Genomic DNA, 12,043 nt, shown 5'->3' with positions numbered 1-12,043 from the left:
CTCATTAGCAAGTGGGGTTGTCACTGGGTCTATGTGGTAGTTCGCTCCTGGTCATGTCTATCTCATTCACTCTGTTTCAAACCTACCCCTCCAGAACCTTTGCTTGGCCTCTCTTCTAAGGGTGTTTTTCAGGGAGCTTTCTGAGTAATATGAGTGGCGATTTTGGGTACAGTAATGTCCAAGTGTTTAGCATAGTTAGACAATGACTTTCACATTTTGGGAAAAGGAATAAATTTTCAGGGAGTGTTTTTTGGTCTGGCATGCCAAGCAGTTTATAGTAGGCTGAGACTAGCTGGACTAGCAAACAATGGTCATTCTTTAAGAAACTATTTCTTGGTTACAAATTGAATTTGAAGAATGTGCGAAAAAATTCCACAAAAACCTGCAAAGTACTGGCTTCTAGTTGGGTCTCCGACGCCTGTCAACAGAAGGCATGAGTCCTTCCCAACTATAGGCATTTGCTCTTTAGGGCTGGTTTTTTCTTATGATTGTTATAAATACAAGTATCTATGGAATTCCTCCAGTTCAGTTTCCCCAAACCATTCTGGAAAGCTGGTGGTTTATGTGGAGGGTGGGGGGGGGGAATCTTGTTTTCTCTCTGAAACAGTAGCTTTTGCTTACACTGGATCCTAAACAAAATGGCCAAGAACTTTAAAACCTCAAATCCTAATGATTGAATTCAGCCAGATCTGATGGTGAAATTCAGTCTGATTTATGGCTGCATCACTTTCTGGGCAGATGTAATTACTCAAGTCAATGGCCTACTGACAAATAAGCATTGAAATTGTCAAAATTAAATTCCCAGAGGGGATCCCTTAAAAATAACAAACAGAAAGTAATGAAAATTAAACCAAAGCAGCTCTCATTTAAAAATCAGGAAATGATTTGATTCTATAAATCCAGAAGTGATGTTAGGTAGCAGTGGATTGGGCTGCTGACAACATGATATCTGACTACCAGTGGCTAAACAAGTAAGAGAATTGTTTATCTCATTCACCAGTAAACTTGGGAGCAGAGAGACCAGGACTGTCCCATGGTTTAACAAGGTTGTGGACACATAGCCTTGTTCCATTTTCCACTTTGCTGTCATCATTCTCAAGATTGTCACTCCATGTTTTAAGTTGGCAGCTGCATCACCAGGTATCATGTTGACATCCCAAGGGGAAACAAAGGAGGAAGGTACAAAAGGCCACTAGCCCATAACAGCCAAACCTAACCCCTTTAAAATGCTTTCTTAGAAATGGCAGGACTAACTTCCTTATGTCTGCCATTGGCTAGAGTTGATCATGTGACCATTCTAGCTGCAAGGGAAGCTGAAACGTCATGGCTGAATGTTTATTATTCCAGCCTTTGTAGTAGAAGGCAAGGGAGAAAGAAGCTGGGAATAGCTTTTGAGTAGCCAATTCATAGTGTCTACAGTGGTGGTTTCTGAATTTAATGCAATCTGCTAGACTGTAATATATTACTTGGGAAACTGGACTTGAATGCGACTAATAAAAATCCAGCTTAAAATGTCTCAGAAACATCTTGAGGGATAAGGGAGATTTATTTTAAGAATATTCTCTGGGCAAATTACAGTCAGTTCCTGTTGGCTTGAGAGTTTGATTTTAGTTTTGCTGCTTGCAGTTTATTTTGAAACAGAATTTCTTCATGCTTCATTTTATTGCTCCATTTTTGTATTTTTCTGCTTTGTACATCTTTTCCAAGTTGGTGGGCGGTGGGGAAGGAGGGAGTAAAGTAGGAAGATAATGAAAGGGAATAATGAAAGATAAACTATTAATGAATATTCTTTCTCTTTTCTCCATTTCCCCTGAAATGCAAATAAACAATCTAGAATCTAACACATTCTAGGCAAACTTTGTCCATAAGGAGCCGTTAACCCTTGAAATAATGAGAGTACTTCTGAATGAAAGGCTTAGTTTGCCAGCATTGTGCAGTGGTGCAGGCAAACTTGGCTGGAGGTTGGGAGCCAATTCCTGAGGTCCCTAGAGGCAAAAGCGAACTGCCCAGGCAGCATGGAAGCTCTTTCCATGGGACCTTTTCATGTGAGGCAGCATGCCTGGCAGTTGCCTGCATGACAAGCTTACATGCAGCCCCCAGGCAGACCCCAGAGACACAGGGGTCTCTGGCACAGGATGCAGTTTACTGAAGCCCAGGTGTGAGGATCACCCTGACATGCAACCACTTGAAGCTCACAAGAGGTGGAAAGCACTTGCACAGAAACAAGTGGAGTTGGTGGTGGTGCTGACAGTCTGGAGGGGATAGAAATGAATCTGACAAATGCCATTTAAAGATTGGCCAGTGGTTCGCCTTTGGAGATTTGGATGGCTTCACCATTTGGCTTCTTTGAGATGATGAAGAAAAAATGTGATTCACAAATGTATTCAGTGACTATCCAGTGTGCCCTTATAAGCACATTGGCATACATGCGTGAAAATTTGGCCTTTTCATCTGAATAAAATGGTGCATTGTTATCAAAATGCTGGAAGAACAGCTGGTGATAACCACGGGGAATTTAGGTGGGGCTGCGATGGCTGAAGAGGTGAGCCCAGGGGTGCAGCTGGCTTTTCTGCTCAGGAGTGAGCGTTAGCTGCAACCAGTAATGGGGACCTGCAGCCTAGGGCAGAGCTCCTCACTCCATCAGTGTCCACCCTCCCTAGGTGAACATAACAGGGCGCTTTGGGGCCTGGAGTAGAATCCAGTAAGTTAGAGTTTCATGGGGAAATGGATTGGAGAGTGAGGAATGTGAACCAGGAATAGTCTGTGGGACATGATCTGCTTCCATGGCTGTCCTCCACCTCCCATGGGACCTGGGACACCTGCTTGCCTTGATGTTCCTCTTTGACCTGACAAAGCACCGTGTGGTGTCAGAGGTTTTGTTTGTAAAGCTCTTTCCGTTCCCTGGTGTGTTTTATAATAAGTTCAGACTCTGAAGAGCTAGGGTGTGATTTTATTTTTTTGTACAGTTATCCTTAAAGAACCCAATGCCAACTGTGGAAAACACTTTTATTGAACCCCATGCATATTGAGAAATGTCAGAAGGGAGCCCAGGTGGTTATTTTCATACCCAGACAGTGTCTACCCAACAGCAGCCTCCTTGGGGAAAATTCAATCCACCATCTGCAAATTTTACTAGTATTAGTTTTACATCACAGAGCCACAAAACAACCTGGACTTCCAGGGTTTTTTTCTAGGCAGGGGGCTGGGTCATAAATATTTGGAAATATAATTCCAACATCCATTTGAAAAAATATTTAAAATTTGGTCAGTCATTTGAGTCGTTCCAGTGTTCTGCCTATGTGTTGTCAACCATCTGATGTTTCTGAATTTCTGAATATTTCTGTGCTATCTGGTATCGTATGAATAATAGCTGAATTTTTCCACATTTCCTCTGAATCCTAGTCTCTATGTCATATATCACATTGATTCCTACCTCCAAGCTATACTGCTATTGTAGTACATCCTAACCTTTTCTGGCTGATTATCTGTTGACTTTTTGGTCCAAGATGTGTGGTTACACTGAGATCTGTGTTTTCTTCATTTCAGAGTCTGGGAAGTATTTGGTGGTTTCCAATGGAAAGTAAAACTTGAACTTCAAACAAAGATGAAGTAGGGAGACTTACGTAAGCACGAAGGGTTTGTTGCATTAAAGAGCAATCTTTGGTATACTTAAGAAATAATTTCAGCATTTTTGGGGTTTTATGGGACCAGTGTATTTCCAAAGCCCTTAACATTCCTTTGGGAGTTTCTTTGTAACTTAGGCTGTCCTCATTGGCTCCTCGTCATTTGCTGCAGGCTGGGTGGGCTGTCATGAATGTTCCACTAGGAATGGCAGTCGTACCAGGTGGTGTCTGCCTCAATTTCTTTGAGTGTGTCCAAATACACTGGCTGTGGGAGTAGCTTCAAAAATGATAATTTTTACTTTTTTTTTTTTTTTTTTTTAAGATGGAGTCTCATTCTATGATCCAGGCTGGAGTGCAGTGGCGAAATCTCAGCTCACTGCAACCTCCACCTCCCAGGTTCAAGCGATTCTCCCGCCTCAGCCTCCTGAATTGCTGGGATTACAAGTGCCCACCACCATGCCCGCCAGACTAATTTTTGTATTTTTAGTAGAGACAGGGTTTCTCCATGTTGGCCGGGTTGGTCTTGAACTCCTGACCTCAGGTGATCCACCTGCCTCCGCCTCCCCAAGTGCTGAGATTATAGGCGTGAGCTGCTGCACCTGACCAATTTTTACTTTCATAGAAGATCTTGATTAATAATGTCCTAGCCCATTAAGGTCTGTCTACGGATGGCAGAAACCCAACTTGAGCTCATTTAAATTCCAGAATTCATTGGTTCTTGGAGCTATACCATGGGATGGGCAGGGGGCCAGTTGGCCTTTGGGATGCCTAGAACTAGGGCTGTCAGCATCATTGGAACTCTCTCCTCACCTCTGGTCTCTTCTCAATGTGACAGCAAGAGCTGGTCATCAGCAGTGCCAGAATTCTTCCTCCACAGCCTCATGAGCAGAAAGTACTGGCCACATCTCCGGTCCAGCTCCAGTTAGAACAATTCCTGGGACGTTCCCTGGGCAGTTTGGGGTCACTCGTCCATTACCAGAATAATTAGGGGAGCTTTACTGGATAGACAGAAATAATGTGTATTCTTTCCACCATACGGTGTGGATTGGCTTCCTTATAGAGATTTTGTGGGGGACTCTAAGCATTTAGGCAAGCAGGAGGCTTTGGATTCACTTATTTTTACTTTAGGGAACCCTGAAGAAACAGCACCAATTTCAGTCAATGATGGCAGAGGCCACAGTTGCTGAGGGAACTCTCACCCCTTCTGGGCATTGGAAAGACTCTTCCCTGGCTGAGGCCAAATAGTATAAGTAGTAAAGGAGAAAAGCTATTTGGACTTTAATTTCTTTTGGTTTTGAGCTATAAGACAAAGAAAGCACTACGTTTGGAATTTTGTGATGGGATGGATTTCTGTGAAAATCCGGGTGTTCTTACATTGCTTGTATTGTGTTATGAGCAGATTGTCATGCCTGTCATCTCATTTCTGGGACTGTGCTGGGCTATTTTGGATGGCACAAGCTGGGCAAAATTTGGCATTGGAAAAGGACAAGACAGCAGTAAATTTTCAGCCTAGAGGTCAGCTTGACTTTGGAGTTGGCTAAAGAATGAGTTTTACTCATGTCAAAGCCTTCTGGGGTCCTGATAGGAGCAGTACTCCCATCTTTAACCCCAGGAAGATACATGGCAGGTCACTGATGTATCTCCTGAAGGTGGGGCAAGGTCGTCCTCATCCTCACCCTGAGGGGCAGCCACAGCTTGACCACAGGTTGACCGTTGCACCCAATGGGATCAAGGACAACCAGCTGGGGATGTTCAGGGAGCTTCCAAGGGGAGGAGCTGTGGTACCGAAGAGCACAACAGAGGACGTTTCTGGTCTGTGCCCTGTCCTGCAATCCACGGTGCAGCCAAAAGCGATTGGGAGGAGTACAGCCGAGTCGGCCTTCTTTCTTAACCTGGTGGCGTGAATGGATTAGAAGCCACAGGCATGAGTGTCTCCTCTCAGGTCTGCCTTCCTAAGGGAAAGTTCCATTTGGCTCCACTCGCACGTCCCTGTGGGAGTTCATGGGGTGAGGTCTAGGCCAGTTGCTCTCTGTCCACAACTGGGAAGCTGTGTGCTGAGTAGTCTGCCCTGCAGGCTCCTGCTAGGTCCTCCAATGGTCCAGAGCTGGAGTAGGGAAGACCATGAGGTAGGAATCACAATGGTGGCCACACGTTAGCGTCCACATTCTCCAGCTCAGCTTTGTCAGCAATAAACCTGATAATTGGCTTTCTGACTCTTTTATCTGTTTGTTCAATTTTGTTTTGAACTCAAATGTTCATCATGAGCACTTTTGTGCCCCATGCTTCAAGTTCAGAAATGGGTGCTTCATACATTTAGCCTGGGGAAATGAAACCGAAATGTAATTTGTTATTGATCAGCACACGAGAAATATATAGGCCCTTTTATTTCTTGGCCAAATGTATTCCATTTGGTATTTGTATCATTTCATTCTCATGCTGCTATAAAGAACTACCTGAGACTGGGGAATTTATGAAGAAAAGAGATTTAGTTGACTCACAGTTCTGCAGGCTGTACAGGAAGCAAGGCTGGGAGGCCTCAGGAAACTTACAATATTGGCGGAAAGTGAAGGGGAAGCAAGCACGTCTTTACGATGGTGGAGCAAGGGGGAGAGAGAGCGAAGGGGGAGGTGCCACACACTTTCAAATAACCAGATATTGTGAGACTCTGTCATGGGACAGCACTAGGGGGATGGTGCCAAACCATTAGAAACCACTCCATGATCTCATCACCCCCTACCTCCAACACTCAGGATCGCAATTCGACATGAGATTTGGGTGGGGACACGGAGCCAAACCACATCACTGTAAGAGATAGGTCCTAGGAATCCATGAATTGTCTAAGTACAGTGGGACCAGGAGTTTTGAGATCCAAAGAGAGTGCAAATCTATTTTTCGAAGACTTGATTTTCAAATAAAATCAAATGGATTTTTAGTTACTTGAATAATTTTCTCCAGGGAATACTTGGTAGAAAAATCAAAGGAGAAATAGCATTTGTTTTTCTTGTAACTGTGCCATCACTCATTGTCTCAGAAAATATTTGGTTTTACCTATTCAACATTTTATTAGTGGATATTTTTTAACCTCAGCTGTGTATTTTAACTTCATTATCTACACTGATTATGTGAGTGGTGAGCTCTGTTTCAGTGCAATCACAGAATTTAAAAATGTAAGCATGTTTATCAGTTGCTGTTTTGTTTCTAAATGGTAGACTGTAAATCAAACTTAAAGTATTCGTTTATTCCCCTAATATTTATTGAATGCTGACTCTGAGCCAACACTTTCAGTGCTGTAGCACATTTGGCTAAAATCAGTGAGTTTAAAAGTTAAAATAGAGCATATTCAGAGGAATTGTGCCTGATAGAAGATGGTTTTATTCTTTGTTTCTCCCTGGATTCGTCGTGCTTTTTTCTTTTTTTTTTTGACAGGGTCTCACTCTGTCACCCAGGCTGAGGTGCAGGGGTACAATGATAAATCATAGCTCACTGCATCCTGTCCTCCCAGGCTCAAGCAATACTCCCACCTCAGCCTCCCATGTAACTGGGACTATAGGTGCATGACCCCATGTCCAGCTAATTTTTTTGTATTTTTTTAATGTATGGAAATGAGGTTTCACCATGCTGCTCAGACTGGTCTCAAACTCCTCGGCTCAGGTGATCCACCTGCTGCAGCCTCCCAAAGTGCTGGGATTACCTACGTGAGCCACCACGCCCAGCCTTGTCATGCTCTTATAACCACCCCTGCCCCCACCTCTGAAATCTACCATCCATTCGTCTTTTTCCTTTTACCTACCTTAAGAACTTAATGAAGTAACTATATGTCATTAAAAAATTGAAACAAAACCAAGACCAAAAGCAACACTTTTAATCCAGAAAGATTCAGTTACTATTTCAAATCACAGTTTTCTCAGCATGATTTCTCTACGAATTGTGTCATTATGGCATTATTTTTACCATTGATTCACTTTTTTCATTGATTCTGAACCTTCCTTCTCTTTATTCTGAGAAATAGTGCTTGACAGAGTTTCCTTGAGAGGAAGCATGTTTATTTTCGTCCACTATGGATATGCCTGGACACTGAAGGATGACGCTGAATATCTAATTCAGGTGCTTGAACAGGTGGTGGTGTCTGAACCAAGATTTTGAATAATTGGATATTGAATTTCATTCTGAATGTGTTCAGTTTGAAACTCATATTGGACCATATAGACAGTAGGGGAATATTGGTCTGGAATGTTTAGGCCAGAAATAGACATGCAGAGGTCAACAGTTTTGCTGGTAGTTGGAGCCTGTGTAGCATCCCACAGTCCTCTCCCCAAAGGCTTCCTGGGATGTGTCTCCCTACTTCTTGGAGCCCAGGACAGCTTTTTCAGAGCCTTCCGGTCTCTCGAGGGAGGGAGGGGAGGTCTGGCAATGTGATGTGATTCCTTGGACAGATCTGTACCTGATGCCTTCAGGGTCTGCGATTGCTACAGTTCCTCTCCAGACTTTAGCTTTCATTTTGATTCATAGACTTTCCCCATGGACCCAAATCCACAGAGTCTCTCAATTGAAATTGGACACGTGGAGTTTGTCTGGGTCAACAAATAAAGGATTTCTTCCGGGGTCATGGTAGAGGTCACTGACTGGCCGCCAGTGGACTGAGTCCAGCCAGCTCGTGTGTGTGTGTGTGTGTGTGTGTGTGTGTGCACCCTACATAGTGTTGTTTTTTTTTTTTTAATGGAGTTAATCACCAATTAATACACAATTGGGAGTTTTCACACAAAAATCACGGTTTTTAGCTTCTTAGAAAAAAATCTCAGACTGTCTGACAATGTGGAGCCTGGACACTTTTTGTCTGAATTTCTTTTTGTCAGCAGGAACCTAACTGAATTGTGCCTTTAGATGAAGCATATACTCTCCATTGATGTCACTTGTCCTTGTAGGCATTTCATGGTCTTCATGACTTACAGGCAAGATTCTTGGAGACCCCTGGATTGATCTTGCTGGTCTTACATCTTTTCCTTCAACCATAAACCATTTAAGTGAGCACCAAGTGTGTGAGCAGCACTGAGTGAGAAGGTGAGGAAGGGGCAGGTGGGGTGTGGTGCCCTGAAGGGGCAGGTGAGGTGTGGTGCTCCATCCACTATGATTAACAGACCCTGCAGATGTTGGTCAGGTTGGCCCAGGGACCTACCTTTGGACTCAGGCTTAGTTCTGGACTCAGCATGTCAGCAGCCCCAGGGAATCTCTGGAGGCCTATCTGTGCAAGCTGAAGACCCTTCAAAGACAGACATTGGAGAGCCATTGGAATCTTGGACTCTGTCTATCTAAGAGCAGTCATGGATCCATACTTTGACCCCTGAACAAAACCGGCCTCCTTGGGCCCTTCTGGATAAGTCCTGGAGTTGGTGCTAGACCAAAGTAGGAAATCTAGGTGCTGATTGTGCTCTTATTTTTCATTCTCCAGCAAACCAATAAAGGTCATATTCCCCATGGGAGCCACGGCACAGAAGTGTCTAGCCTGGCAATTGCTGGGTATCTGAAAGACAACCAAAATATTATTTTGTCACTCAGTCCCCAGCAAAATATTCTTGAATCTGAATAAAGTTTACTGGTATGAACTGTGGAAGTGATTTTGTTGTGTTATGAAATCTTTGGAGTCATAGCAGGCTCTTACTGGCTTTCTTCTTCTGTCTGGAGCACCTTACCATCTGTCTCCACTCAAAGACAGTCTTGAATGAGGAAGGACACAGACAGGAAATTCTTTTTATTTAACCCAAATCCCTTAGGCTGCAACTTAAGCTCATTTCCTCATTTTGCATCCTGTGAATATGAAAAAACATCTTGTCATGGCCCTACCTGTCATGCATGGACTGTGAAGTTACCTCCCAATGTTCCTTCTGTTGGACTATATGATTCCTGTTGAATTGATGTTTGAGTTTGTCCTTTTTCTTTAGAGACCCAGTGCATGGGATAGATAGCTTTAAAGAATGTATCCAGTATCATCTTCATTAGATGAGAATACTGTAAATGATTACAAAGATTCTATGATTCATTTGTCCAGCAGAGAGGATGGTCTGTTTCAAGTTTCTAAGAACACTTAAAAATAAATAAGGACTCACTTTGTCATATTTCATCTTTATGCTATCAGAGTGCTGATTCCACAACACAGAACTCAGAATGCAACCAACAGAGCCCGAAGCTACATTCACACTCCTTATAGCTTTATTTCACGTTGAAGGGCTGCACTCATGAGACCTTCAAGACGATAATCAGGAACAGAACAAACTGTCATACTTCTAACCCCAAGGATATGTTTTCTGTCAAGTAATCTAAGTTCATGCCCATTAATTTGCGCTTGCCAGAATGATTATTCCTTAGTTAGATGCTGGTTTGATGACTTCAGAGCTGAGGCACTGGGGGTGAGAGGCAGGGCTGGAATGATGGGTGGGATTGCTTTTTATCTGGGCCTCCTGTTTGTCTTTTTGTCCAGTTCTCTCTGAGTTAGGCATGGACAAGTTAGGCATGAAGCACCAAAAATGACATCAATTTTAATATCAAAGTCCATGGGAATCCAGGAAATGAAAATATCTCATCAGGTGGTGTTTTGTTTAACTGACCCAGTTGGTGTGTGGTGCGGTGGGTGGGAGGAAGAGGTCATGATATTTGGCCTAAGGCATTTTGAGAACCTTTAGTTCAGAATTGATCTTATAAGGAGATTGACAATAAGGTTGCCTGTAAGATTTGGTTTCAGGATCCCCAAAATGCCTTTATGTTAAAAAACAACCTTCATTAGGTAACTCTCTAAGGCTTAAATTGTCACTATTAGAAAGTCACTCCTCTGGTTTAAAGTTTTGTCTTAAGAGTGCAAATGTCCCTGAGAGAGAACATCACTCACTTACTCCGTTTCTTCCAGAAGAGAGGGGTCGATGAGGACACACAGCACAAGGTGAAGTGATTGTGGTGGGTAGGGAGGAAGAGTGCTCCCAAGAGAAGAAGATGGTGGGGGAAGGTGGGGTGGAGGGTGGTAGGAGTGGTAAACAGCTCTGGAGGTCTTACAGTTTATTTTAGGATAGTATGTTTCAGTGGATATGGTCATCGACGGCTGATAATAAGAGACCAATTCCGAGGGAGCAGGAGCTTCTGGCAGAGCTGGGCTTTGGAGTTGGGCAAAGCCATGTGTGTAGTTGGCTCCGTCCCTGGTGTAGCTGTGTGACTCAGCACAGAAATTACTCTATGCTGTGTCCAAGGATAAATGCAAAGTATCACAGGGAAGAACAATGAACATATACATAAACTGCTCTTTTCGTGTGTCAGTATTAAAAGTAAGTAATGTTCTGGCCTAGGTCGCTGTGTACTGATTGAATCACTGTGCTGGTAGAAAATGTGACAGTATTTGGGCTTCACAGTTCTCACATTTTAGAATGTCTATTCAAGATCTCACTTTTCTTGAGGGAGATTTGGAATTGAACTGTAAAGAAAAGTGCTATATGTATATTCATTCATTCATTTTCTTCCTTGGGAGAAATGCTCAACCATGAGCTTCCGTTTGTAGTTTTCGGATATCTTGTTTTGCTTCTGCACACCTTTTGGTCAGTATGAAATGTTGGATTCCTGGGAATGATTCCTGCTGAAGTTGCTTGTAGGTAAGGAAAGGTAAATGAAAATCAGAGAAGAGTCACCACTATTGCTAATTTTAAACACCCAGAAATTGATTCGTGTCTTCATAGTCTTCCCAACTCAAAATTTCCCAGAGAGCATGAGGCTGCTTACCTGTGATTTCTCCCTCACAGGTTTACAGGAACCTGAGCTCTGGAGCTGGGAGGGAATGCTTTGTAGATTTTTATCTGTGTCCATACCTAACATCATGCTTTTGTCTCCAGAATAGACATTCTTTCTCTAATGCTTCAAAATCCTCAAATTCATACTATACTTTCGTCCCTTGAATTTCTCTAAGGAGTTCTTTCCCTTGCTAATCATTTTACTCCAGAGGCAATGGGCAATTCTGGGGGGAGTGATGTGTGTTAGAATTATCTATGTTTATTCTGTTCAGAATTTTCATCCAATATTAAAATCACATACTAACTCACATATGTGTCATCACGAAACATGCTCCTTTCCTTTTCTTCTTCCCTGAGACTCCAAATGAGTTTTTCTTAATGTTACTAAGTTTAAAGGTTGTTGGTTTTGTTTTTAGGTTACTTTTTTCTTTCCTGAAGCATGACTCAATAGTCAGTTTCAGTTCCAGGTTTGCCCTAGATTTGTTTGACTGTGTTTGACTGTTGCTTGAATATTTCACATACATTTATATTATGTTGCATTACAATATGGGTTACATATTGAGTCCAGAGATTTTATTTGACAAAATGTTATGTTTCACTTTAGTAATTTTGAAAATGAACTGAATTTCTTTTTTTTTTTTTTTTTTTTTTTTTTTTTTT

The 12,043-nt window shown here is 42.6% G+C and overlaps 1 protein-coding gene across 2 annotated transcripts in view; it reads left to right on the top strand.

Moving 5' to 3' along the window:
* The window catches only part of FNDC1 (fibronectin type III domain containing 1), a 102,508-nt gene that overhangs the window by 15,070 nt on the left and 75,395 nt on the right, over nucleotides 1-12,043 (top strand). The gene's annotated exons all lie outside the window — the stretch shown is intronic.

The sequence above is a fragment of the Theropithecus gelada genome, chromosome 4, assembly GCF_003255815.1.
Source record: "Theropithecus gelada isolate Dixy chromosome 4, Tgel_1.0, whole genome shotgun sequence".
Taxonomy (NCBI): domain Eukaryota; kingdom Metazoa; phylum Chordata; class Mammalia; order Primates; family Cercopithecidae; genus Theropithecus; species Theropithecus gelada.
The sequence above is the reverse complement of the archived record's forward strand: the minus strand, read 5'-3'. Positions and strand labels throughout refer to the sequence as shown.